Source organism: Acipenser ruthenus, chromosome 32 (assembly GCF_902713425.1).
Source record: "Acipenser ruthenus chromosome 32, fAciRut3.2 maternal haplotype, whole genome shotgun sequence".
Taxonomy (NCBI): Eukaryota; Metazoa; Chordata; class Actinopteri; order Acipenseriformes; family Acipenseridae; genus Acipenser; species Acipenser ruthenus.
In genome coordinates this window covers 5,256,648-5,280,541 of record NC_081220.1, presented here as the reverse complement: position 1 = coordinate 5,280,541, position 23,894 = coordinate 5,256,648, and the positions used below count along the sequence as shown (strand labels likewise).

General features: G+C 44.9%; 1 pseudogene; it reads left to right on the top strand.

Moving 5' to 3' along the window:
- Window positions 1-15,597: 15,597 nt before the first annotated feature.
- LOC131703079 (reticulon-4 receptor-like 2) lies at window positions 15,598-18,127 on the top strand (annotated as a pseudogene).
- The last annotated feature ends 5,767 nt before the right edge of the window (window positions 18,128-23,894 follow it).

Below are 23,894 nucleotides of genomic sequence, written 5' to 3'. Positions count from 1 at the left end.
GTATAATTAATTCACTTGGTGTGTTGAGCATTTTCAATTTGGCATATTATCTTCGAGTCTTGAGCTTTGTCTATTTGACAGCTGTTATTTCAATTCAAATGTTGAACTTTGTCGTTGATGTTTGACGCTCCGGCTTTTGCAGTTCACATTTTTGTTACATTCCACCTCTCATAGGTTTGAACACAAACGGTTTTATTTGTGAAATTGTCAGATTGTTTATTGTGTATCCAGCGCTCATCTGAACTAACTGGTTCAGTAGTCTGTTCCCGTGAATAGACAGCACATGTCTGAGGGGGTGTGTTCTGTACAGCTGTGCATTTGAGTAAAGTTTGTCGCGGAGTTTTAAACGTTCCCATGGCAACTGAGTCAACAAAACCAACATCATCACGCATTGAGACGCAAGCTAAGGGCTAAGAAGTAAATGGTAAAAAGTGAAAGCAGTGTGAGTCAGTGGAATTTTTTGATTGTTTGATTTTATCAAATCTTCACGATAATCATGTATGTTCTGTAAATGTGGAATGCAATTAGTTGATATGTAAAAGCATGAATAAATGAATGGTGTCTATTCCTAACGCATCGGTAAAGTTCAGTATAGTGCCGCTTTTGTAGCAGCAAGCAGGCTTGTTCCGTCGTCTTGATATCACTATGTAACACAATTTTTGTTCCTGGGTAGTAGGTGTTATTTCCTAATTGCTTATGCCTCAAAAGTATAGAAAATGGCTACTATTCCCCACAAACTTTGCTTTTGTGACCAGGACAGTGATATTTTGAAATTTGCCTTTTTCCAATGAGAAAACGGACGAATTTGTGTCTTTTGGTTCACATAAGTCAGAAAAAAACAACATATGAATCCAAATTAACATGTATTTATACTAAAGTAATACAAAAATGACTACAACATATTTAGAAGCGAGTAGTTTTTCGAGATTTACGATTATACTGTAAATCACTTTCACGAATCAGCCCCCAGATGTAGTCTCCCATCATATTCTCGTTATACTGTCCTTGGTAGCGGCGTTCAAAGTCCATTATATCCTGGTGGAAGCGCTCGCCTCCAGGATATAATTGCACTCCAGGATCTTCTTTATCTGTGGTCCGACGAAGACACCGGCTTTGACCTTTGCCTCAGACAGCTTAGGGAAGAAGTCTTGAAGGTACCTGAGACCCTTCTCTTTACTTCTAAAGACGGCTGCTCTCTCTCCGGAGGAGTGGGTACGGGGAGCTCATGGCAGTGTGTCACCGGGGCGATGGATGAAGGAAGGTCCGGATACGTGATAGCAGGTGCATTCTTGCCAGTCCGACATTTGGAAGGGTCCACCATGCAGAAGTAGCATTTGCTTGAGTGGTCAGTGGGTTCCCGCCAAATTCTTGGGATAGCGAACTTCATGGCTCTCTTTTCCCCTCTGTACCATCCTACAAAAATACATTTATTTCACCCATGACTAATGTGTAAGAGATTCTCGCAACATTTTTCATATATGATATATTTATTCAATAACATTGAAAATTGTAAAACATTTTAAAATTAAAAACTTTTACAATTTTAAAAATTTTAACAAATTTTATAACATAAAATTCCGAGCAACAATTGTCCATCTTACCTTCCAGAGTTTTTTTGGAGTGCTCGCAGGTGTAATGAGGTGCCCAGAGTTTGTCTTGATCCCCGACAGGCATGCCGAAATATGCCTTGTAGGCCTCACACATCTTAGCAGATGATTCCACGGAGTACTTGTTCGCTCTTGTCTTGATACATTGGCCGCAGACATAGCAAAATGCGTCTGCCGGATGGTTGCAGCCTCTTGATGCCATCTCAGAAAAATGCAGATATGTATCCACTTATGGCAGCTGGAACTAAACTGAACTGGTGGGCTTAAGGCCCCTGTATTTATTATTATTATTATTATTTATTTCTTAGCAGACGCCCTTATCCAGGGCGACTTACAATCGTAAGCAAAAACATTTCAAGCGTTACAATACAAGTAATACAATAAGAGCAAGAAATACAATAACTTTTGTTCAAGTAAAGTACAAGTTTGACAAACCACAATTCAATAATACAGCAGGTAATAGTGATAGTTACATCAGGATATGATTAAATAGTGATAGTTAGATCAGGATGTGATTAAATACAAAGTACTACAGGTTAAAAACTTGGCAGATTACAGTATTCTGAAGTACAGGATTAAATGCAGTAAAATAGGGGCAGATAAGAGCAAAATAAAGCACATTTACATGAAGGGTGATAGTGTCCCAGGATACAAACAGAGGAGTTCTACAGGTGCTCTTTGAAGAGGTGAGTCTTAAGGAGGCGCCGGAATGTGGTCAGGGACTGGGCAGTCCTGACATCTGTAGGAAGGTCATTCCACCACTGCGGAGCAAGGGTGGAGAAGGAGCGGGCTTTGGCGGCAGGGGAGCGTAGCGGTGGTAGAGCTAGTCTTCTAGTGCAGGCGGAGCGGAGAGGTCGAGTGGGGGTGTAGGGAGAGATGAGGGTCTGGAGGTAGCTGGGTGCAGACTGGTCAAGGCATCTGTAAGCTAGTACAAGAGTCTTGAACTGGATGCGAGCGGTGATCGGGAGCCAGTGGAGCGAGCGGAGTAGTGGAGTAGCGTGGGCGAAGCGAGGCAGAGAGAACACTAGGCGGGCAGCAGAGTTCTGGATGAGCTGGAGCGGACGGGTGGCGGACGCAGGGAGGCCAGCCAGGAGGGAGTTGCAGTAGTCTAGGCGGGAGAGTACCAGGGCCTGGACCAGGAGCTGGGTAGCATAGTTGGTGAGGAAGGGTCGGATTCTTCGGATGTTGCTCAGGAAGAATCGGCAAGTACGTGCCAGAGTGGAGATGTGCTGGGAATAAGAGAGGCAGGGGTCCAGGGTGACTCCAAGGTTCTTAGCTGAGGAAGAGGGAGAGAGTGTGGTAGATTCCAGAGGAACAGAGATGGAGAGATCAGAGGAGGGGGAGGAGGAGGGAAAGAAAAGGAGGTCAGATTTAGAGAGGTTGAGTTTGAGGTGATGCGAGTGCATCCAGCAGGAAATAGCAGACAGACAGGTAGAGATACGGGAGGAGATGGTGGAGTCAGAGGTGGGGAAGGAGAGGAAAATCTGAGCATCATCAGCATATAAATGGTATGAGAAACCATAGGATGCGATGAGGGGGCCCAGGGAGCGGGTGTAGAGAGAGAACAGGAGAGGACCCAAGACTGACCCTTGGGGGACTCCAGTTAAGAGAGGGTGAGGTGTGGAGGTTGCTCCACGTCAGGTTACCTGGTAAGTGCGGTTGGAGAGGTAGGAGGAGAACCAGGCCAGAGCAGTACCAGAGATCCCCAGGTCAGCAAGAGATGATAGTAGAATAGAGTGATCAACAGTGTCAAAAGCAGCAGAGAGGTCGAGGAGAATTAGGACAGAGGAGAGAGAGGCAGCTCGGGCACATTTAAGTGAGTTGGTGACAGACAGGAGGGCGGTTTCAGTAGAGTGAGCAGAGCGGAAGCCAGATTGGAGAGGGTCAAGCAGAGAGTGGTTGGACAGGAAAGCAGAGAGCTACTACTATTTATATTACTGGAAAGTTCTAGAAAGTTCTAGAAGTTACTCCAAGTTTACTCAGCACTGAATCTATCTGGAATGTTCTGGAAAATAGGTACATTTCAAAATATCACTGTCCTGGTCACAAAAGCAAAGTTTGTGGGGAATAATAGCCATTTTCTATACTTTTGAGGCATAAGCAATTAGGAAATAACACTTACTACCCAGGAACCAAAAAAAAAAAAAAATTGTTACACGGTGATATCTGCCTCCGGTGGCTTCTTTGAGGATTGCGAACAAATTATGACTGAAAAAAGATCAAGAATGTACCAATCTGGCGCGAAGAAGCGTAAAAAGAAAAAAAAACAGAGGAAGAAAAACAACATGAGAAAGGTATTGTAAGAAGCCAACTCTTGGTAAGAATCAATGTTAAGTGAATTTGTCATTTATATTGTTGTTTTTCCCCTGCGCAATGTGATGTTTAGCTGCAATACGTTTTGATAAAGCCTTTTTTCATGTAGAATGTTTTGATGCCAGCAGAGCAAAAATACAATTACCTGTTTTTATGGTGACATTAAATGTGTATTTAAACCGGGATAGCTAGCTGTATGTTTGTTTGTTTTTTTCTTGTCACTTTAACTGGACAGTCAGCTCGTCCAAGTATCCCCCTACCTGCCATAGCATAGCGTTTTATTACAGCATAGTGGCTGTGTATTTGCATGTATAGCAACCCGGCCTGTGCGCCAGGCAGCACCGGGACCTCTGCGACCGGTTTCCCCCGCCTGAAGTACTGTACTACTTCCTATCATCGATTTATACAGACAAAAGAATATTAGAATTGAGAGAGAAACTGTGTGCTAAACTCGTTCAAAGCACGAGTCACAGTGTCAGCACCAGTCCCAGTGTCAGCACCAGTCCCAGTGTCAGCACCAGTCCCAGCAGTATCAGCACCAGTCTTACCAGTCCCAGCAGTGTAAGGCAACTTAAGTAGCAGTGAACCAAATGCAAGTCAATAAAGGTATGAACCCATCTACTTATTAATAGTGATGTTATATTCTTGTCCTTTTAAAATCACATATTTCTGACAGTGTGAATATGGTCATTGTAGGTTGCTGTGGTTTTGCTGGGAGACAATTCGTTTTAATCTTTGAAATAATATGGGTCATCAAATTTTAACATTAACATCACCATCCAAGAGACTTAATATTGCTTTGCAGTTTACATGAACAGTATTCAGGCTTTGTAAGATGATAACTTTTACCTTTGTAACATGAACAGGATCTGCAAGAGGTTTGTTCAACTTTTTTTTTTTGCCTCAGTAAAAATCTAAATGTTTATTTGTACATTGTATGTTTGCTCGTACATATGTGTGCTCTTACAAACGTTTCAAGAAAGACAGTAGTCTTAAGCCTATGTTGCTTTGATGTCGTGCCAAGTGGAGTGGGCTAATTGGGGGGGGGGGGGGGGGTTCAAACCAAATCCTGCTTAGGGCCCCCAAAAGGCTAGTAACAGTCCTGTCTATTACCAGTACAAAACACACACACACACACACACACACACACACACACACACACACACACACACACACACACACACACACACACACACATACACACAGAGGCAGCAGTTGTACAGTGTTATACAAGGAAAATAACAAGATATACTCATGACACATTAAGTGTTGAGATGACGATATCACATTATTTTTACATTAGTAGCCTATTATTTATTTTACAGTTGTCACACACAGCCTACATAAAATAATAATAATAATACACATTTCAAGAATCACAAATGTATACAAATTCTGCCACCCTTTAATACAGTTGGGTTTTTACTGGAACAATCTAGGAGGTAAAGTACTTGCTAGCTGTCTGTCTGTCCATCCATCTAGTGCAGGAGTTGTTAACCCATGGTCCTAAAGAGAGCCTCAATCCTGCAGCGGCTCCCCTATAACTTTCCTGCCGTATCGGAGCGCCTGTCAGTCTGCGAGTGAACGGCGGTGTGAGCCGTGTCTTAGAGCGCATAACCTTCAAAGTAAAAAAAAAAATAAGATCCGTATTAATTTGGAATAGCATTAAAAATTGATGCAGACGTCTTCTTTTCATCCTTTCTTCATTCATCCCTTCCTCTTTTCTTTTGATATTTAGCAGAGAAATTGAACTTTTTATAGACCTCCTCGGAGTCTCCTCCCCACTCCCTCCCTCGCTTCTGAGCTCCGTCAGCGGGCACAGTGCCGGGTTTTGTCCCCCGCCTTTAGCGCACAATGCCCCGGCTTGGCCCGTGTGGGTTTCCCGTCGCAGCCCCCAAGTGCTTCGTAGGCAGTTGCCCTCTATAATAGGCGCAGTCGAGCCGAAAGAGAGCACCAGACTCCAGCGGAGAGATAGCAGCAGCAGCGCCGCACACGAATACACCCGGCACAGAGTAGAAATGGGGACTCGGTCGAATTTACGAAGCGGTTCCCGTACTCGAAATGTCAAAGTTAAGTAAAAAATAAATACTGAATCTTATAGCAGTATGGATTTACATTGACAATGACGTGTTTTATTTATTTATTTATTGTCATTATTTTAAGTCTTTGTTAAGTTTAACACGCAGTGAGGAGCAACTTATAACATAAATGAGCAGATAGACTTTGTTTGTTTATTTTTTTTTATCTCTTTTCAAATATTCATTTATGTACTTTGAAATGTTATATATTTGATCATTCACATATATATTCAACAAAATCTATATTATATTATTAAATATACGGGTTTGGTCTATGTATGTATTTCTTTGTATCGCTTGTTTTGAGTTTGCGAACATGGTCTTTTAGTATTCCTTATTTTTAGTCGTTTTTCCGTTTGATAGAAATGTCAGACATGCTCAATCCATATCAGGGTCTGCTGCTGTGTATTATAAAGAAATTTCAGACATGCTCAATGAATATCAGGGTCTGCTGCTGTGTATTATAAAGAGATTTCAGACATGCTCAATCAATATCAGGGTCTGCTGCTGTGTATTATAAAGAGATTTCAGACATGCTCAATCAATATCAGGGTCTGCTGCTGTGTATTATAAAGATATTTCAGACATGCTCAATCAATATCAGGGTCTGCTGCTGTGTATTATAAAGTGATTTCAGACATGCTCAATCAATATCAGGGTCTGCTGCTGTGTATTATAAAGAGATTTCAGACATGCTCAAACAATATCAGTATCTGCTGCTGTGTAATATAAAGATATTTCAGACATGCTCAATCAATATCAGGGTCTGCTGCTGTGTATTATAAAGATATTTCAGACATGTTCAATCAATATCAGGGTCTGCTGCTGTGTATTATAAAGTGATTTCAGACATGCTCAATCCATATCAGTATCTGCTGCTGTGTATTATAAAGAGATTTCAGACATGCTCAATCAATATCAGTATCTGCTGCTGTGTATTATAAAGAGATTTCAGATGTCTCAATCAATATCTGGAGCAGCAGTGTGGAGTAGTGGTCAGGGGGGCTCTGTTCTCTTGACCGGAGGCTCTTGTGTGGGTTCAGTCCCAGGTGGGGACACACACACTGCTGCTGTACCCTTGAGCAAGCAGGTACTTTACGTAGATTGCTCCATTAAAAAACCCAACTGTATAAATGGGTAATTGTATGTAAATAATAATATCACAATTGTAAGTCACCCTGGATACGGGTGTCTGCTAAGAAATAAAATATCAGAGTCTGCTAAACAGTAGAATGTATGCTGTGCCATAGGAGTCTCATTGAAACTGGCAGAGTCTTTTTTTACTGAAGTTTTGCCATAGGAGGGAGTCTCATTGAAACTGCTGTGCCATAGGAGTCTCATATAATCTGCTGTGCCATAGGAGTCTCATTGAAACTGCTGTGCAATGTGGAGTCTCATTGAAACTGCTGTGCAATAGGGAGTCTCATTGAAACTGCTGTGAAATAGGGAGTCTCATTAAAACTGCTGTGCAATAGGGAGTCTTATTGAAACTGGCATAGTCTTTTTTAACTGAAGTTTATGCCATAGGGCTTCATCAGCAGGTTACGAGCTGACAAGCTAATTATTAAGTTGTATACCCTCTGTGTGTGTGTGTGTGTGTGTGTGTGTTCGTGTCTCAGTGAGTGTGTGTGTGTGTTTCCCTGTGTGTACGCGTGTTCATGTCTCTCTGTGTGTCAGTGTGCGTATTTCTCTGTGCATGTGTCACTGTGTGCGTGTTTTAGAATGTGCACCTGTGTCTCTGCGTGTCTATGATGTAAACCAATCATTCTGGTTTTCAAACAGCTTGCAGGGCAATAGTGAATCACTCAAATTGTGAATGAATGTGTAAATAAATAAATTAAACAAACTAATGAGAGAGTGGGTGGGAGAGGGAGGGAGGAAAAGGAAGTGAGAGAAAGAACAGCAAGAGGGAAAGCGAGAACGAGTGACTCGTTTGGAAGTGTAAAGGGATGAACCAATGAATGAATCAACAAATTAATCACTGGAATTCTGGAGACTGAAAGACAGATAGAAGTTTATAACCGTTTGTCTGAGGGATGCTGTGACAGGAAATGACCGAGGTTGAGACTCAGAAACAGTTTAAACGTTCAAAAATAAAGTTTTTAATAAACAAAAATACAAAATAAACCAGCACAAGGGCCAAACAAAAAGGTTTTAAACATAAAATAAACACAAACCAAAAAAAGCAAAACTTACAAAAATAAAGGTTTCCAGGCTGGGCGTTGCCTTCACTGGATTCAAAAACAAACAAACAGAAAACCAGCACACACAAACCAGTCTTGTTTCTTCTTCTAGAACACTCCCCCTAGCCAGGGCCTCTCCCCTGGCTTTTATCCCCTGTGGCTGGAGCCCAATTAATCAATAATTGCTGATTATTCAATTAGGGCTCCAGCCACATTCTCACATGTTTTCCTGGCACGGAGGAATTTAACCCCCTCCCTGCCAGTCCCACCCACGTTCATAAAGACGGGGCAGTCCCCCGTCACAGATGCCTTTTCAAGCAGTCACCCCCTCAAATGTTAACATCAAAGCATATCAAAGTTTAGTTTCTTTTTTTTTTGGAATCGTCAATTATTTTTACCCCGTGATTTCTCCCCAATTTGGAATGCCCAATTGTTTTTAAGACAGCCCCTGTCTCACTGACAGGGGCTGTCTTAAAAACTTAAAAATCGTCAATTATTTTTACCCCGTGATTTCTCCCCAATTTGGAATGCCCAATTGTTTTTAAGACAGCCCCTGTCTCACTGATTCTACAACCCCCCACCCCACCTCCCCACCTCCCCCCCCACCCCCGCAGTGAAGCCTCCTCGGCTGGGAGAGGCTGGAGACAGACAAGCGCACTCAAGCTGTCAAGTCAAGCTGTCCACTTTCTTCTTTCTTTGTTTTTTTGTTTCTTTCTTTCACACTGCAAGCCCAGTGTAACACAGCCGGCTCACAGGCAGGCAGGCAGGCAGGCAGGCGGGCGTCTGGCCACCCACAGGAGTCACTGGTGTGCGGTGAGACCGTGATTACCCAGCTGACTTGAGCCCCCCTGCTGAATTAGCAGAGTGCCTGGGTGGCACTCTGCTAATTGTGCACTGTCCCTGGGAGCCCCTTGGAAATCCTCTAGGAATCCCCTAGGTACCTACTAGGAGCTCATGGCCACAGCTGGCGATGGCATAGGCCCGGATTCAAAACAGTGCATTCTGCACTCCAGGGTGTGCCTTTACAGGATGCACCACTCGGGAGTCCCCTATTATTGTTAAAGATAATAAAATATTATAATCAGATTTGTAGATCAACAGATCCACCATAAATAAAGCGGATTCTTGTTCCTGATGAAGTCATTTCCACCGTGCTGCTGATGTGCTGCTGTGTGAGAGTGCTAATCTGGAGTGAAATGTGTTCAGGCTTTCACACACACACATTGAGAGAGAAACACACATATGCACAATGGAGCACACACACACACACACACATTGAGAGTGACACACACTGAGACACACACACATTGAGAGACATACACTCACTGGAACACACACACATTGCAAGAGAAACACACTGAGACACACACATATTGAGAGAGAAACACACCGAGACACACACACACATTGAGAGTGAAACACACTGAGACACACATTGACACACACACACACACACATTGAGAGAGAAACACACTGAGACACACATTGGGACACACACACACACACACACACATATTGAGAGAGAAACACACTGAGACACTGTGACAGAAATACAATGAGTTCTGGTGATAAATCTTCCTCCCGACCTGTGAGGGCATTAAAGAACGGGAGGAGAAGTATCTGGAAGGGCTGGCCTGACAGTTTGTTTCCGGGACCGGGAAGTGGGTCAGCCTGGAAGGAAGCAAGACTCTGTTGTAAGACCGTATTGATTTGACAGGTAAACGAGGGGCAGCTGCAAGTAATAAGGCAGCTGCAACCGTTTACCTAGATATCATATAGGGGCCAGGGTAACGCTGTTCTTTTCCTTCGTTTGGGTTAAACATGAGGAGAGAAGGACTGAGAGAGGAGCTCTCAGAAATATAAAAAGGGAATAAGTGTTACGTGTTGTGTGTTATTTCTGTCTGTCTATAATTGTCTGTCTTTTTGTCGCACTATTAGACAGTTAAAGCACACCTCCGGAGCTGTCGCCACAAAAGCACTATCCGGAGCACCACTGCACAGAGCACCTGCACGTTTGAATTCACCCAGGACTGATGACCGTGCCTTTGTTTTTCTGTTCAGGACTGTGTGGGATTATTCACGCTCCCCGTGCTTTACACATTGTTGTGTACTGCCGGGGATTTATTATTTGACGGTCGCCAGACCTGGAAACAGCACAATAAACACTTATTCACAAAATTACCGTTGTCTGCCTGTCACTCCTGCATCGCATCACCGCTACACCTGTTCCCCTTACCAGCCACTTTGCCACACTTGGTGTCAGATCCGGGATCATGGATCGCAACGCACTGGCGGAGCTGCTGCAGGCGCTGGAGAGCAGACGCGGTGCAGAGGAGAGGAGGAGGGAGGAGCGCTACACGGCGCTCATTGAACGGGTAGGGCTGGCCATTGCCGCAGCAACGACCCCTACCACAACACCGCTGATGTCGCCCCCGAAGGTGGCGTTCGAGCGGCTGGCTACCGCGGCGGCTTGGCTGCGGGAGTTCTGGGCCAGCCAGTTGGGACCCTGCCTGATTGGGTAGGCTCAGGCAGCCTACCAAGCCATGAGCGACCATCACGCCACCGAGTATGACCTGGTCAAGCAGGCTATCCTCCGCCGGCTGAACATCACCACAGAGACCCACCGGGCTTGGTTTAGGGAGTACCGGAGAGCCCCGGAGACACGCCCCAGGGTGGTTGCAGAGCGGTTGTGCGACCACATGGTGCATTGGCTGACCCCCGGGAAGAAGACCGCCCAGCAGATGGGGGAAGCCATTGTGGTAGAGCAATTTTGCCATGTGGTCGGCGCCGAAACCCAGGCGTGGATACGGCGCCACAATCCCGACACCCTGGAGGAGGCGGTCAAATTGGCTGAAGACTTCGAGGACTCCCTGACTTCTGCCCGGATCGGGATCCTGTCGGCCCCTGCCCTTCGGAGCAGCCGACCTCTCCCTCCCTCTCCTCCAACACCACCACCACCACCCCCCCCGCGTTCCAGGGACCCAGACCTCCTAGAACACCGACCCCATTGGGCCCCCTTGCCTCCCCCCCATGGAGACCAAGGTTGGCCCCCAGCTGGGGTAGAGGTGCTGCCCCTGCCCCTTTGGTCCCACTGCCGATTATTTCCACTCCTTTTGAACGCATTGCAATGGACATAGTGGGCCCTTTGCTACCTTCTGACTCCGGGTATACGCATATATTAGTGGTGGTGGATTATGCAACGCGATACCCGGAGGCAGTTCCATTGAGGTCCACTAGTGCCGCTGCAATAGCCACCAAGTTAGCGCAGATTATGGCTAGAGTAGTGATCCCCAAGGAGATTTTGACCGATCACGGAACCAATTTTCTGTCAAATACGTTACAGCAGGTGTACAAAATATTGAAAATACGTCATCCACAATCGGACGGTCTGGTTGAACGTTTTAATCAGACCTTAAAGTCGATGCTGAGGCGATTTGTAACACAAGAGCAGAAACATTGGGCATCGCTTCTTCCCTACCTCCTTTTTGCGGTGAGAGAAGTGCCGCAGAGTTCCACGGGGTTCTCCCCCTTTGAGCTCCTGTACGGCCGGCAGCCTCACGGCATTCTCGACCTGCTGAGAGAGGGGTGGGAGGAGCACAAAGGCTCGTCTAAAAATGTAGTGAAGTATGTGCTCCTACTAAGAGATCGCCTGGATTTGGTCGGTCGTTTGGCCCGAGACAACCTCAGATCGGCTCAGCACCGACAGCAGCAGCATTACAACAAAAATGCACGAATTCGAACCTTTCGACCAGGGGACAAGGTAATGTTGCTACTTCCCTCATCAGAATCAAAACTGTGTGCTAAATGGCAGGGGCCGTATGAGGTGATTCGGGCTATAGGGAAAGTAAATTATGAAATTAGACAGCCCGATCGCCGGAATGAACGTGAAATTTACCATGTTAATTTGTTAAAGCCCTGGCAGGCAAGGGAGGTCTTATTTATAGCCCCAGGCAATATGGAGGATGATTTAGGCCCCTCTCCAGAGACCCCGAGCACAAGAGCGATTTCGATGGGGGAACAGTTGGTTCCGGATCAGCAAAGAGAGCTGCGTAAGCTTATTGAAGAGTTCAGCGATGTTTTTTCTGACGTGCCCGGCAGAACAAACTTAGTTGAATATGACATTATCTCTCCACCAGGTGTCACAGTGCGAGAGAGACCGTACCGGATCCCGGAAAGTCGACAAAGTGGCGTGCGCAAAGAGGTATGGGATATGCTCGAGCTTGGGGTAATTGAACCTTCCAGGAGCGAGTGGTGCAGCCCCATTGTCATAGTGGCTAAGAAAGACGGCACCAACCGCTTCTGCGTGGATTTCAGAAAGGTGAACGCTATTGCTAAGTTCGATGCGTATCCCATGCCTCGGGTCGACGAGCTTTTAGACAGACTGGGAAAAGCGAGGTTTATTTCCACTCTGGACCTGAAGAAGGGATACTGGCAAATCCCTTTAACCCGCAGCTCCAGAGAGAAAACTGCATTTTCAACACCAGAAGGGCTGTTCCACTTTAAAACCATGCCATTTGGGCTACATGGTGCGCCCGCTGCCTTTCAGAGACTGATGGACCAGGTTTTACGCCCACATCATGAATATGCAGCAGCGTATATTGATGATGTGGTGATTTACAGCTCCACCTGGCGAGAGCATTTGGCTAGGCTTGCAGCCGTTCTTCAGTCTCTAAGGGCAGCCCGGCTGACAGCTAACTTGAGAAAATGTGTGTTTGCCAAAATAGAGACTCAATATTTGGGATTTGTAATGGGAAATAGAAGGGTGAAACCTGTGGTCACCAAAATCCAGGCTTTGGTTGATGCAGCGATCCCCAAAATCAAGACTCAGGTGAGGTCACTACTGGGCTTAGCCGGTTATTACCGCCGCTTCATCCCCGAGTACGCCACAGTGGTTAACCCGTTAGTCGACCTCACCAAAAAGAGTGCTCCAAATTTAATTAAATGGTCAGCTGAGTGTCAGGGGGCGTTTGATACGATTAAGCGTAAACTTTGCCAGGCCCCCCACTCTTATTACCCCAGATTTCACCAAGAGATTCATCCTCCACACCGACGCCTCGGATGTAGGTTTGGGTGCAGTCTTGTCCCAAAAAGTAGCTGGAGTAGAACACCCGATATTGTACCTGAGCAAAAAAATGTTACCTCGGGAACGTAACTATTCCGTAGTCGAAAAAGAGTGTTTGGCCATTAAATGGGCTACTCACTCTTTACGATACTACCTGCTGGGACACTCATTTGATCTTGTCACAGACCACACCCCACTCAAGTGGTTAAGCACAATGAAGGACAGCAATGCCCGGATAACTCGGTGGTATCTGGCATTGCAGCCCTTCATGTACCATATGGTACACCGTGCGGGGAAAGACCACCAAAATGCGGATTATTTTTCCCGGGAGGGGGGAGCAATGGGAAAGGTAGATTCAGCCGAGTGTTCCTTCGGCTCCACTCTGAGCGGTGGGATATGTGACAGAAATACAATGAGTTCTGGTGATAAATCTACCTCCCGATCTGTGAGGGCGCTAAAGAACGGGAGGAGAAGTATCTGGAAGGGCTGGCCTGACAGTTCATTTCCGGGACCGGGAAGTGGGTCAGCCTGGAAGGAAGCGAGACTCTGTTGTAAGACCGTATTGATTTGACAGGTAAATGAGGGGCAGCTGCAAGTAATAAGGCAGCTGCAACCGTTTACCTAGATATCATGCGGGATTACATATAGGGGCCAGGGTAACGCTGTTCTTTTCCTTCGTTTGGGTTAAACGTGAGGAGAGAAGGACTGAGAGATGAGCTCTCAGAAATATAAAAAGAATTAAGTGTTACGTGTTGTGTGTTATTTCTGTCTGTCTGTAATTGTCTGTCTTTTTTCGCACTACTAGACAGTTAAAGCACACCTCCGGAGCTGTCTCCACAAAAGCACTATCCGGAGCACCACTGCACAGAGCACCTGCATGTTTGAATTCACCCAGGACTGATGACCGTGCCTTTGTTTTTCTGTTCAGGACTGTGTGGGATTATTCACGCTCCCCGTGCTTTACACATTGTTGTGTACTGCCGGGGATTTATTATTTGACGGTCGCCAGACCTGGAAACAGCACAATAAACACTTATTCACAAAATTACCGTTGTCTGCCTGTCACTCCTGCATCGCATCACCGCTACACCTGTTCCCCTTACCAGCCACTTTGCCACAGACACACACACACATTGAGAGAGAAACACACTGAGACACACATTGAGACACACACACACACACACACACACACATTGAGAGAGACACACACTGAGACACACACATATTGAGAGAGACACACACTGAGACACACACACACACACATTGAGAGAGAAACACACTGAGACACACACACATTGAGAGAGACACACACACACACACACATTGAGAGAGAAACACACTGAGACACACACATATTGAGAAACACACTGAGACACACACACACATTGAGAGAGAAACACACTGAGACACACACATATTGAGAGAGAAACACACTGAGACACACACACACATTGAGAGAGAAACACACTGAGACACACACATATTGAGAGAGAAACACACTGAGACACACACACATTGAGAGAGAAACACACTGAGACACACATTGAGACACACACACACATTGAGAGAGACACACACTGAGACACACACATTGAGAGAGAAACACACTGAGACACACACACACACATTGAGAGAGAAACACACTGAGACACACATTGAGACACACACACACATTGAGAGAGACACACACAGAGACACACACACACACACATTGAGAGAGACACACACTGAGACACACACATTGAGAGAGACACACACTGAGACACACACACATTGAGTGAGAAACACACTGACACACACACATTGAGAGAGACACACACTGGAGCACACACACACACACATTGAGATAGAAACACACCGAGACACAGACACACATACACACACACACACACATTGACAGTGTTCTCCTCTATTCATTGTCTTTCCTGAATTATAGAAGGCGTTCCTGTTTTTCCGAGTATTCAGGTTCTTCTATAAATGTCACCAAAGTTTCCGAGCCTCTCTCTGAGTGACTGTTTGCCCAGTCAGTTCTGTTATGTGCTGAGAACATTATATCATTGGGTCACTGGTGGTCAGGGGTCACTCTTAGAGAGATCTATGACAGACAACTGAATAAATGTTCATTGAGACATGACTTCAAATCTGTCTGTCTATTTGTTTATCTGCCTTTCTGTCTTGTCTGTCATTCTGTTTATCTATCAGTCTATCTCTCTCCCCTCCCTTCTCCTCTCTCACACTCTCCTCTCTCTCCCCATGCAGGCTCGGTGTCTGTCTGGCTGTTGCTCTGGCTGGCAGTCTGCTCCCCTAGCCCTGCCTATTCCTGCCCCAGGCTGTGTGTCTGTTACCTCTCCCCGATGACGGTCAGCTGCCAGTCTCAGAACTTCTCGGCGGTGCCGGCCGGCATTCCCTACGACAGCCAGAGAGTGTTCCTCCAAAACAACCGCATCACAGAGCTGCGGGCGCAGTCCTTCGGCTTCCAGACACAGGTACCATCTTGCCCTGTTCACACTTCACAATTATTTGTAACCCCCTTTTCTCCCCCAATTTATAAATTGTTTTTAAGACTATGTCTGCCTCACCACTGCTGCTGCTGCGATCTCCCCCGCAGTGACTCCTTCTCGGCTGGGAGAGGCTGGAGATAGACAAACGCACTCAAGCTTTTGTCCTCCGAAACAACAACGTGCAAGCCCACACAATAATCTAAATGTAATTCAATTCCACTACTTATTTTGTTCATATATGTAGTCTTTTACAGAGTTTTTTAAACATACATATATAATTAGAGGAAGGTAGGATGTCGGAGACAAATAGAAAATGTATGGGGGGTCCCTCTTTTAAGAGACACTATTTGACTGTACCTTGAGTGCAGGTCTCTTAATACAGGTTTGACTGTAACTCGAAATTGAGCTTGAAAATGATCTTCCTCTCTCTCCCCCACCTCTCTCTCTCCCTCTCATCAGGTCCTGTGGCTCTACTCCAACAACATCTGCTCCATCAAACCAGATTCCTTCAGCGACATGCGAGATCTGGAGGAGCTGGACCTGGGGGATAACCCCTCCCTGCGCACCCTCCATCCTGACTCCTTCCGGGGGCTGGACAAGCTGCAGAGCCTGCACATATACCGCTGCCAGCTGGGGACCCTGCCCGGAAACATCTTCAAAAAACTCTACAGCCTGCAGTTCCTTTACCTGCAGGACAACCTGCTGCAACACATCCAGGTGAGAGAGAGAAAGAGAGAGAGAGAGAGAGAGAGAGAGAGAGAGAGAGAGAGAGAGACCTCCTATCTAATACAGTGCGCCACCAACCCTGCTCCTGGAGCCCCCCCATCCCCCCCATCCTATCTAATACAGTGCGTCTCCAACCCTGCTCCTGGAGAGCCCCCCATCCTATCTAATACAGTGCGTCTCCAACCCTGCTCCTGGAGCCCCCCCCCCAATCCTATCTAATACAGTGTGTCTCAATCCTGCTCCCGGAGAGCCCCCTCTATCCTATCTAATACAATGTGTCTCAATCCTGCTCCTGGAGAGCCCCCTCTATCCTATCTAATACAGTGTGTCTCAATCCTGCTCTTGGAGAGCCCCCTCTATCCTATCTAATACAGTGTGTCTCAATCCTGCTCCTGGAGAGCCCCCTCTATCCTATCTAATAGAGTGTGTCTCAACCCTGCTGCTGGAGAGCCCCCTCTATCCTATCTAATACAGTGTGTCTCAATCCTGCTCCTGGAGAGCCCCCTCTATCCTATCTAATACAATGTGTCTCAATCCTGCTCCTGGAGAGCCCCCTCTATCCTATCTAATACAATGTGTCTCAACCCTGCTCCTGGAGAGCCCCCTCTAAACTATCTAATACAGTGTGTCTCAATCCTGCTCCTGGATAGCCCCCTCTATCCTATCTAATACAGTCTGTCTCAACCCTGCTCCTGGGGGGGAGGGGTGACAGGAGGCAGATACATACAGAAGAGCTATAACACAAATAATTTTATTTTCATAATTTAACATACAACTTTTTGGTAGTACTGAATTTTCATGTGCCAAATATCAATCTCTGTCCCTCCCCTTCCCCCTCCCTCTCTCTCCCCCTCTCAGGACAATCTCTTCTCAGACCTGGTGAATCTCACTCACCTCTTCCTCCACGGCAACCGAATCCGAGTCCTGTCTGAAAATGTCTTCAGAGGGCTGGTCAACCTGGACAGGCTCCTCCTCCACGAGAACCGAGTGCGACAGGTCAACCGCAAAGCCTTCAGGGACCTGGGTCACCTCACCACCCTGTTCCTCTTCAACAACGCCCTAACAGACCTCCCTGCTTCGGCCCTCTCCGATCTCTCGTCCCTGCAGTTCCTCAGACTCAACGGAAACCCCTGGAGCTGCTCCTGCCAGGCCCGCCCTCTCTGGGAATGGTTCCGTCAGGTCCGGATCTCCAGAGCTCCTCTGCGCCGGTCCCGAGGAGAGGAAAGGTCTAGATTTGAGGTTCTTGAGAGAAATCGATTTCGCTCCCTGCCCCATGATGCCTTACTATCCGAGAGCCCGCGTCACTTACACCTTCAGCACCAGAACGAGATGGTGGTTCCCCAAATCGGGCAAGGCAAGCGGGGGGAATTCGGACAAATCTAAAGGCTTGGATGGAAAGAAAGGACAACAGCAAGACAACAGTTACATCAGTCCAGATAAAAGTCAAACCAAAAGTTACGAAGCTGAGTCCACATTGACGAAAGTTAAAGAGCAAGACTACTGGGAGAAATATGAAAACGAAGACTCCACTATTCGTTGTTACAAGTTGGATTGTTTGAAAGAAGCAAACGGGAAATCCAGAGGCGTTTGTCCAGACGCGTCCCTCTTTCTCCTCTCTCTCTCCCTCACTCTCACCCTCTCCCTCTCTCTCACCCTTCACTTTCTTTTTCCTGAAACCATGTGAAGAGCATTTGTGAATTTCCCCTTAAAGTCTATATTGAAAATATATTACGATTCAATCACTGCTCTGCAGTGTTGTTTCCTATAGACCAGCTCTGCTCTGAAACTGCTGTGCGATAATGAGTCTTATTGAAACTACTTTGCGATAATGAGTCTTATTAAAACTGCTGTGCGATAATGAGTCTTATTGAAACTGCTGTGTGATAGGGAGTCTCATTGAAACTGCTGTGTGATAGGGAGTCTTACTGAAACTGCTGTGCAATAGGGAGTCTCATTGAAACTGCTGTGCGATAGTGAGTCTTATTGAAACTGCTGTGCGATAGGGAGTCTTATTGAAACTGCTGTACGATAATGAGTCTTAATGAAACTGCTGTGTGATAGGGAGTCTTATTGAAACTGCTGTGCAATAGGGAGTCTCATTGAAACTGCTGTGTGATAGGGAGTCTTACTGAAACTCCTGTGCGATAGGGAGTCTCATTAAAACTGCTGTGTGATAGGGAGTCTCATTAAAACAGTTGTGCAATAGGGAGTTCTATTGAAACTGCTCTGTAATAGGGAGTCTTACTGAAACTCCTGTGCGATAGGGAGTCTCATTGAAAGTGTTTGAGAGAGACCCAGGGAAAGCACTGTTTTAAAAGGAACTAATCTAAAAAGTTATATAAAAAAAAAGAAATTTTGTCTTTCCTATAGACTCGCTCTGTACAGCTCTGCAGTGTTGATCTCTCTTTCCTTTTAACCTGCTCTGTGCAGCTCTGCCGTCTTGAGTTTCCTACAGACCTGCTCTGTGCAGCTCTGCAGTGTTGAGTTTCCTATAGACCTGCTCTGTGCAGCTCTGTTCATAATGAATTACAAATTACACTTCTTTTAAAGTATTTTGCCATTTTTTTCCCAGTTATGTCTCTCTCTCTCTCTTTGACTTTCTTAATTGCTATGAAAATCCCTACAAAATATTCTGCAACTGTTTTAAGATGTTTAAAGATTATATATTTATATATATATATATATATATATATATATATATATATATATATATATATATATATATATACACAAAATGTGTTTCTGGTGTTACAATTTGAAACTGTTTTCTTTTTAGTTTGAAATTGCGTGTATTTTATTTAATTTCAGTGGAAAATGACTTTTTTCTTTTTTTTAAGGGACTGGTCCATTTAGGTGCAGTCAAAGAGAGGGGTGAGGGAGTTTGGACTAGTAATAATACTATAATAATAATAATAATAATAATAATAATAATAATAATAATAATAATAATAATAATAATAATAATAATATGCACAATAGCCTTAGACCAATCACCCCCTATACTAACTATAATGGACTGTTCCGTGTTACTTTGTACTTTTTTTTTTTAAAGGTGTTGGATTGACTGAATTTGTGTAATTTTAGGAATTTGTTTATAAAGTTGTGTATTGATTTTTTTCATTTATGTATTTTTATTTGTTTATTTTGTTCATTCATTTTCATAAGTGTTATTTCTCAGGAATTTAAGATTTACAACATTTTATGGATTTTAAAAATAGCACTGTACTGTACTGGGGATCTGAGAGCCAGCTAATTCAATACAGTCCAGTCTAATCTAACAGCACGGTACTGTACTGGAGATATGAGAGCCAGCTAATTCAATACAGTCCAGTCTAATCTAACAGCCCTGTACTGTACTGGAGATATGAGAGCCAGCTAATTCAATACAGCCCAGTCTAATCTAACAGCACTGTACTGTACTGGGGATCTGAGAGCCAGCTAATTCAATACATTCCAGTCTAATCTAACAGCACTGTACTATACTGGAGATATGAGAGCCAGCTAATGCAATACAGTCCAGTCTAATCTAACAGCACAGTACTGTACTGGTGATCTGAGTGCCAGCTAATTCAATACAGTCCAGTCTAATCTAACAGCACGCTTCTGTACTGGGGATCTGAGAGCCAGCTAATTCAATACAGTCCAGTCTAATCTAACAGCACGGTACTGTACTGGGGAACTGAGAGCCAGCTAATTCAATACAGTCCAGTCTAATCTAATAGCACGGTACTGTACTGGTGATCTGAGAGCCAGCTAATTCAATACAGTCCAGTCTAATCTAACAGCACTGTACTGTACTGGGGATCTGAGAGCCAGCTAATTCAATATAGTCCAGTCTAATCTAACAGCACTGTACTGTACTGGGGATCTGAGAGCCAGCTAATTCAATACAGTCCAATCTAATCTAACAGCATGGTACTGTACTGGAGATATGAGAGCCAGCTAATTCAATACAGTCCAGTCTAATCTAACAGCACGGTACTGTACTGGTGATCTGAGAGCCAGCTAATTCAATACAGTCCAGTCTAATCTAACAGCACTGTACTGTACTGGGGATCTGAGAGCCAGCTAATTCAATACATTCCAGTCTAATCTAACAGCACTGTACTATACTGGAGATATGAGAGCCAGCTAATGCAATACAGTCCAGTCTAATCTAACAGCCCTGTACTGTACTGGTGATCTGAGAGCCAGCTAATGCAATACAGTCCAGTCAAAAAACATTCCGTGTTGTATTGTGTTGTATTTTTATGTATTTTTGTAAAAAAAAAAACATGTTGAATAAATGCTTTATTTAAAAAATAAAAACCTAAAAAAACACCTTTTGTGTTTCCTCTTTTCAAGCAAAATCCAATGGGACTTTATTTGATTTCATGCCAAACACACATACATCAAATATATTTCTGTCAATAAAAACATAATTCTTAAAGGTTATTAAATTAGTTTTATCTTTTCTTAATGAATGTCTTTTAAATTTGTAAAATTATAACCCATTAAAATAGAACAAATCGACAGAAATTAATGCATTTGTCGCTCGTTACCCTTTTTCATTTTTTTATTATTATAAAGTCCAGCCACTATAAAATATCAGAAATTATCACGATCGCTTAAAACCCAGCCCATCACAGATGCATCATGGGAACAAAGAACAGTGGTTTGAAATTGAATACGAATATATTCAATATTTGACCAAAAAAGAGGGGATATGGCAGGAAGACAAGTAAGAGAATAATCTTTTTTTATTGTATTTTCTTAATTAAACAGGAAATAGAAAACTTTTTTTTTTTCTCAGCATCTTTTCTGTGTTTTCAACGTGTTGTGTTGTCAGGATACCGTACACACTTAACTCGCTCAGTCAAAAATAGATTTTTTGAAGCTTAACTATTTATTTTTTTTGTTGTAATATTTTTAAAAAAAATCTCCCAATTTGGAATATCCAATTGTTTTTTATGGCGCTGCTGCAACTTCCCGTATCGACTCGGGAGAACGAAGACTCATCATGCGCATCCTCTGAAACAAACGCCGTCAGCCACCCTCCTCTTGTCACACTGCAACAGCAAAGACAACCGCACCTGGCTGTAGCGGTGTTGGAGGAAACGCAGTTCCGCCCACAACTCGCAGGCGACCGGTCGCCACAGGAGTTGCTGGAGCTTGTTGAGACAATGATTACCAAGCTGACCTAAGCCCTCCCAACCCGGGTGGCACTCTGCCAATTGTACGCCGCCCCCTCGGCGTTCCTGTCGGCGATGGCATTGTTCCACAGTCGGCGATGGCATAGTCTGGATTGGAACCAGCGATCTCCAGGCTATAGGGCACACCCTGCATTTCAGATGAAGCGCCTCAGCTGGATGCGCCACTCTCCCCCCTCAACAATTCATCAATTCAGTAATTCAGTAGGCTACATTTGACCCGTTCAGTTAATCAGTGCAGTGTTTTTCACTAGTTTTCTGTTAGGTTCTCATCTGTTTTCTTTCTCAGTATTAGCCGTGATTTCCTGGAAAATGTGACAGTGGCGACCTGCAAGTTTGGTCCATCCATAATTAAATACTCTACTGCAGTTACTACTTGCTCTTAAATATAACTCTATTTAAGGGTGGGCATATAATAGTGGTCAGTCTACAGGAACCAGGGACTGAGGCAGATAGGCAAGTTCCTGCTTCAAGTAATTTTTAATTAACTACATTTGGTAACTTGTAATGTGGTGTGTGATTAGTACCAGGTGAGTGGTTTAATTGTATAGAAGTTGATTTGCTATCTGATTGGTTTCCACGCAGTTGTTCTTTATATATTAAGCAGCCTATTTCTGCGCCAGCCAGAAGCGCCTGCCAACAGAAGAGCCTCAACAAAAGAGCCGGGAGTCTAGCTGTGGGAGTCAACAGGTAACCAGTGTCTGAGGCAAGATAGGTAATTGGTCCTGCTCCTACTAATTTTTAATTAACAATTTAAGTATCATTATTAGTTGGTGTTTCAATTTAGGGAGGAGTGTGTGTATGTGATTTTAAACCAGGTAGTGTGGTTATTTGAATAATAAGGTGATTTGCAATTTGTAATTATCAGGGAGGGTGGTTTATTAACTTGAAGAGAGTTGTTTGCATTTGGATTGGTCTCCACACAGTCTCCTGTAGTGGTGTGATCCCCTTTGAAGTGTGTAAAAGTATTGTCAATAGAGCAGTTAGCAGTTGTGCCAGTCCCCTTGCAAAGTGAGGTGGAACCCATTTAAGGGTGGGCATATAATAGTGGTCAGTCTACAGGAACCAGGGACTGAGGCAGATAGGCAAGTTCCTGCTTCAAGTAATTTTTAATTAACTACATTTGGTAACTTTGTAAGGTGGTGTTTGAATTAGCTGAGTTGGTGTGTGATTAGTACCAGGTGAGTGGTTTAATTGTACAGAAGTTGATTTGCTATCTGTTTGGTTTTCACGCAGTTGTTCTTTATATATTAAGCAGCCTATTTCTGCGCCAGCCAACAGAAGAGCCTCAACAAAAGAGCCGGGAGTCTAGCTGTGGGAGTCCAGCAAGGGGAGGCCTGCGCTGAGACGCTATTCCAATAGATCCAAACCTAACGGGGCTCTAGAAGAAGCTATCTACTAGTCAGGTCTGTACCCTCCACCCTACTGCTCCTACTGTGCCTTTTGTCCTGCTTGCCCTGCTATGACTGTCTCTCACATCCCTGTTCTGTCCTCTCGTCCTCGTCCTCTGCCCTCCCTCCGCTGCTGCTCCTCCAACCCCTCTAACCTCATTTCTCTGCCTCTCCCCCCCTCCCGCACACTCTCTGGTGCACTCTGGAACTGTCACTCTTCTGCTAACAAAGCTGATTTCATATCTGCCTTTGCCTCCCACCTCTCGCTTGAATTCCTTGCTCTCACTGAAACCTGGTTGTCCCCTGATAACACTGTTACTCCTGCTGCCCTGTCCTCTCTCTATGTCCTGACCCATACCCCTCGTCTCACTGGACGGGGAGGTGGGACGAGTCTTCTCCTCTCTCCCTCCTTACTCTTTTCTGTCCCCTCCGATCTCATCTCGCTCTCTGTCAATACCTTTGAATTTCATGCAGTCCAACTAACCTTTCCCTGTCAACTCCTGCTCGTTGTTCTGTACCGCCCCCCTGGGCCTCTCACTCACTTTCTGGATGAACTCGACTATCTACTCTCCTCCCTCCCCTCTCTGTCTATCCCGACTGTCCTGTTGGGTGACTTCAACATCCATCTATCCAACCCCAGCCACTCTGCTGGATTCCTCCCTCTCCTGCACTCCTTCGACTTCTGTCTCTCTCCGTCCCCTCCTACCCACAAAGCTGGCCGTCAACTGGACCTCACCTTCTCCAGGGCCTGCTGCCCCTCCACCCTCTCTGTCACCCCCTGGACCTCTATGATCACTATTTCATCTCTTTTTCTCTGTCTCTCCCCCCTCTCCCTGCTCCTCCT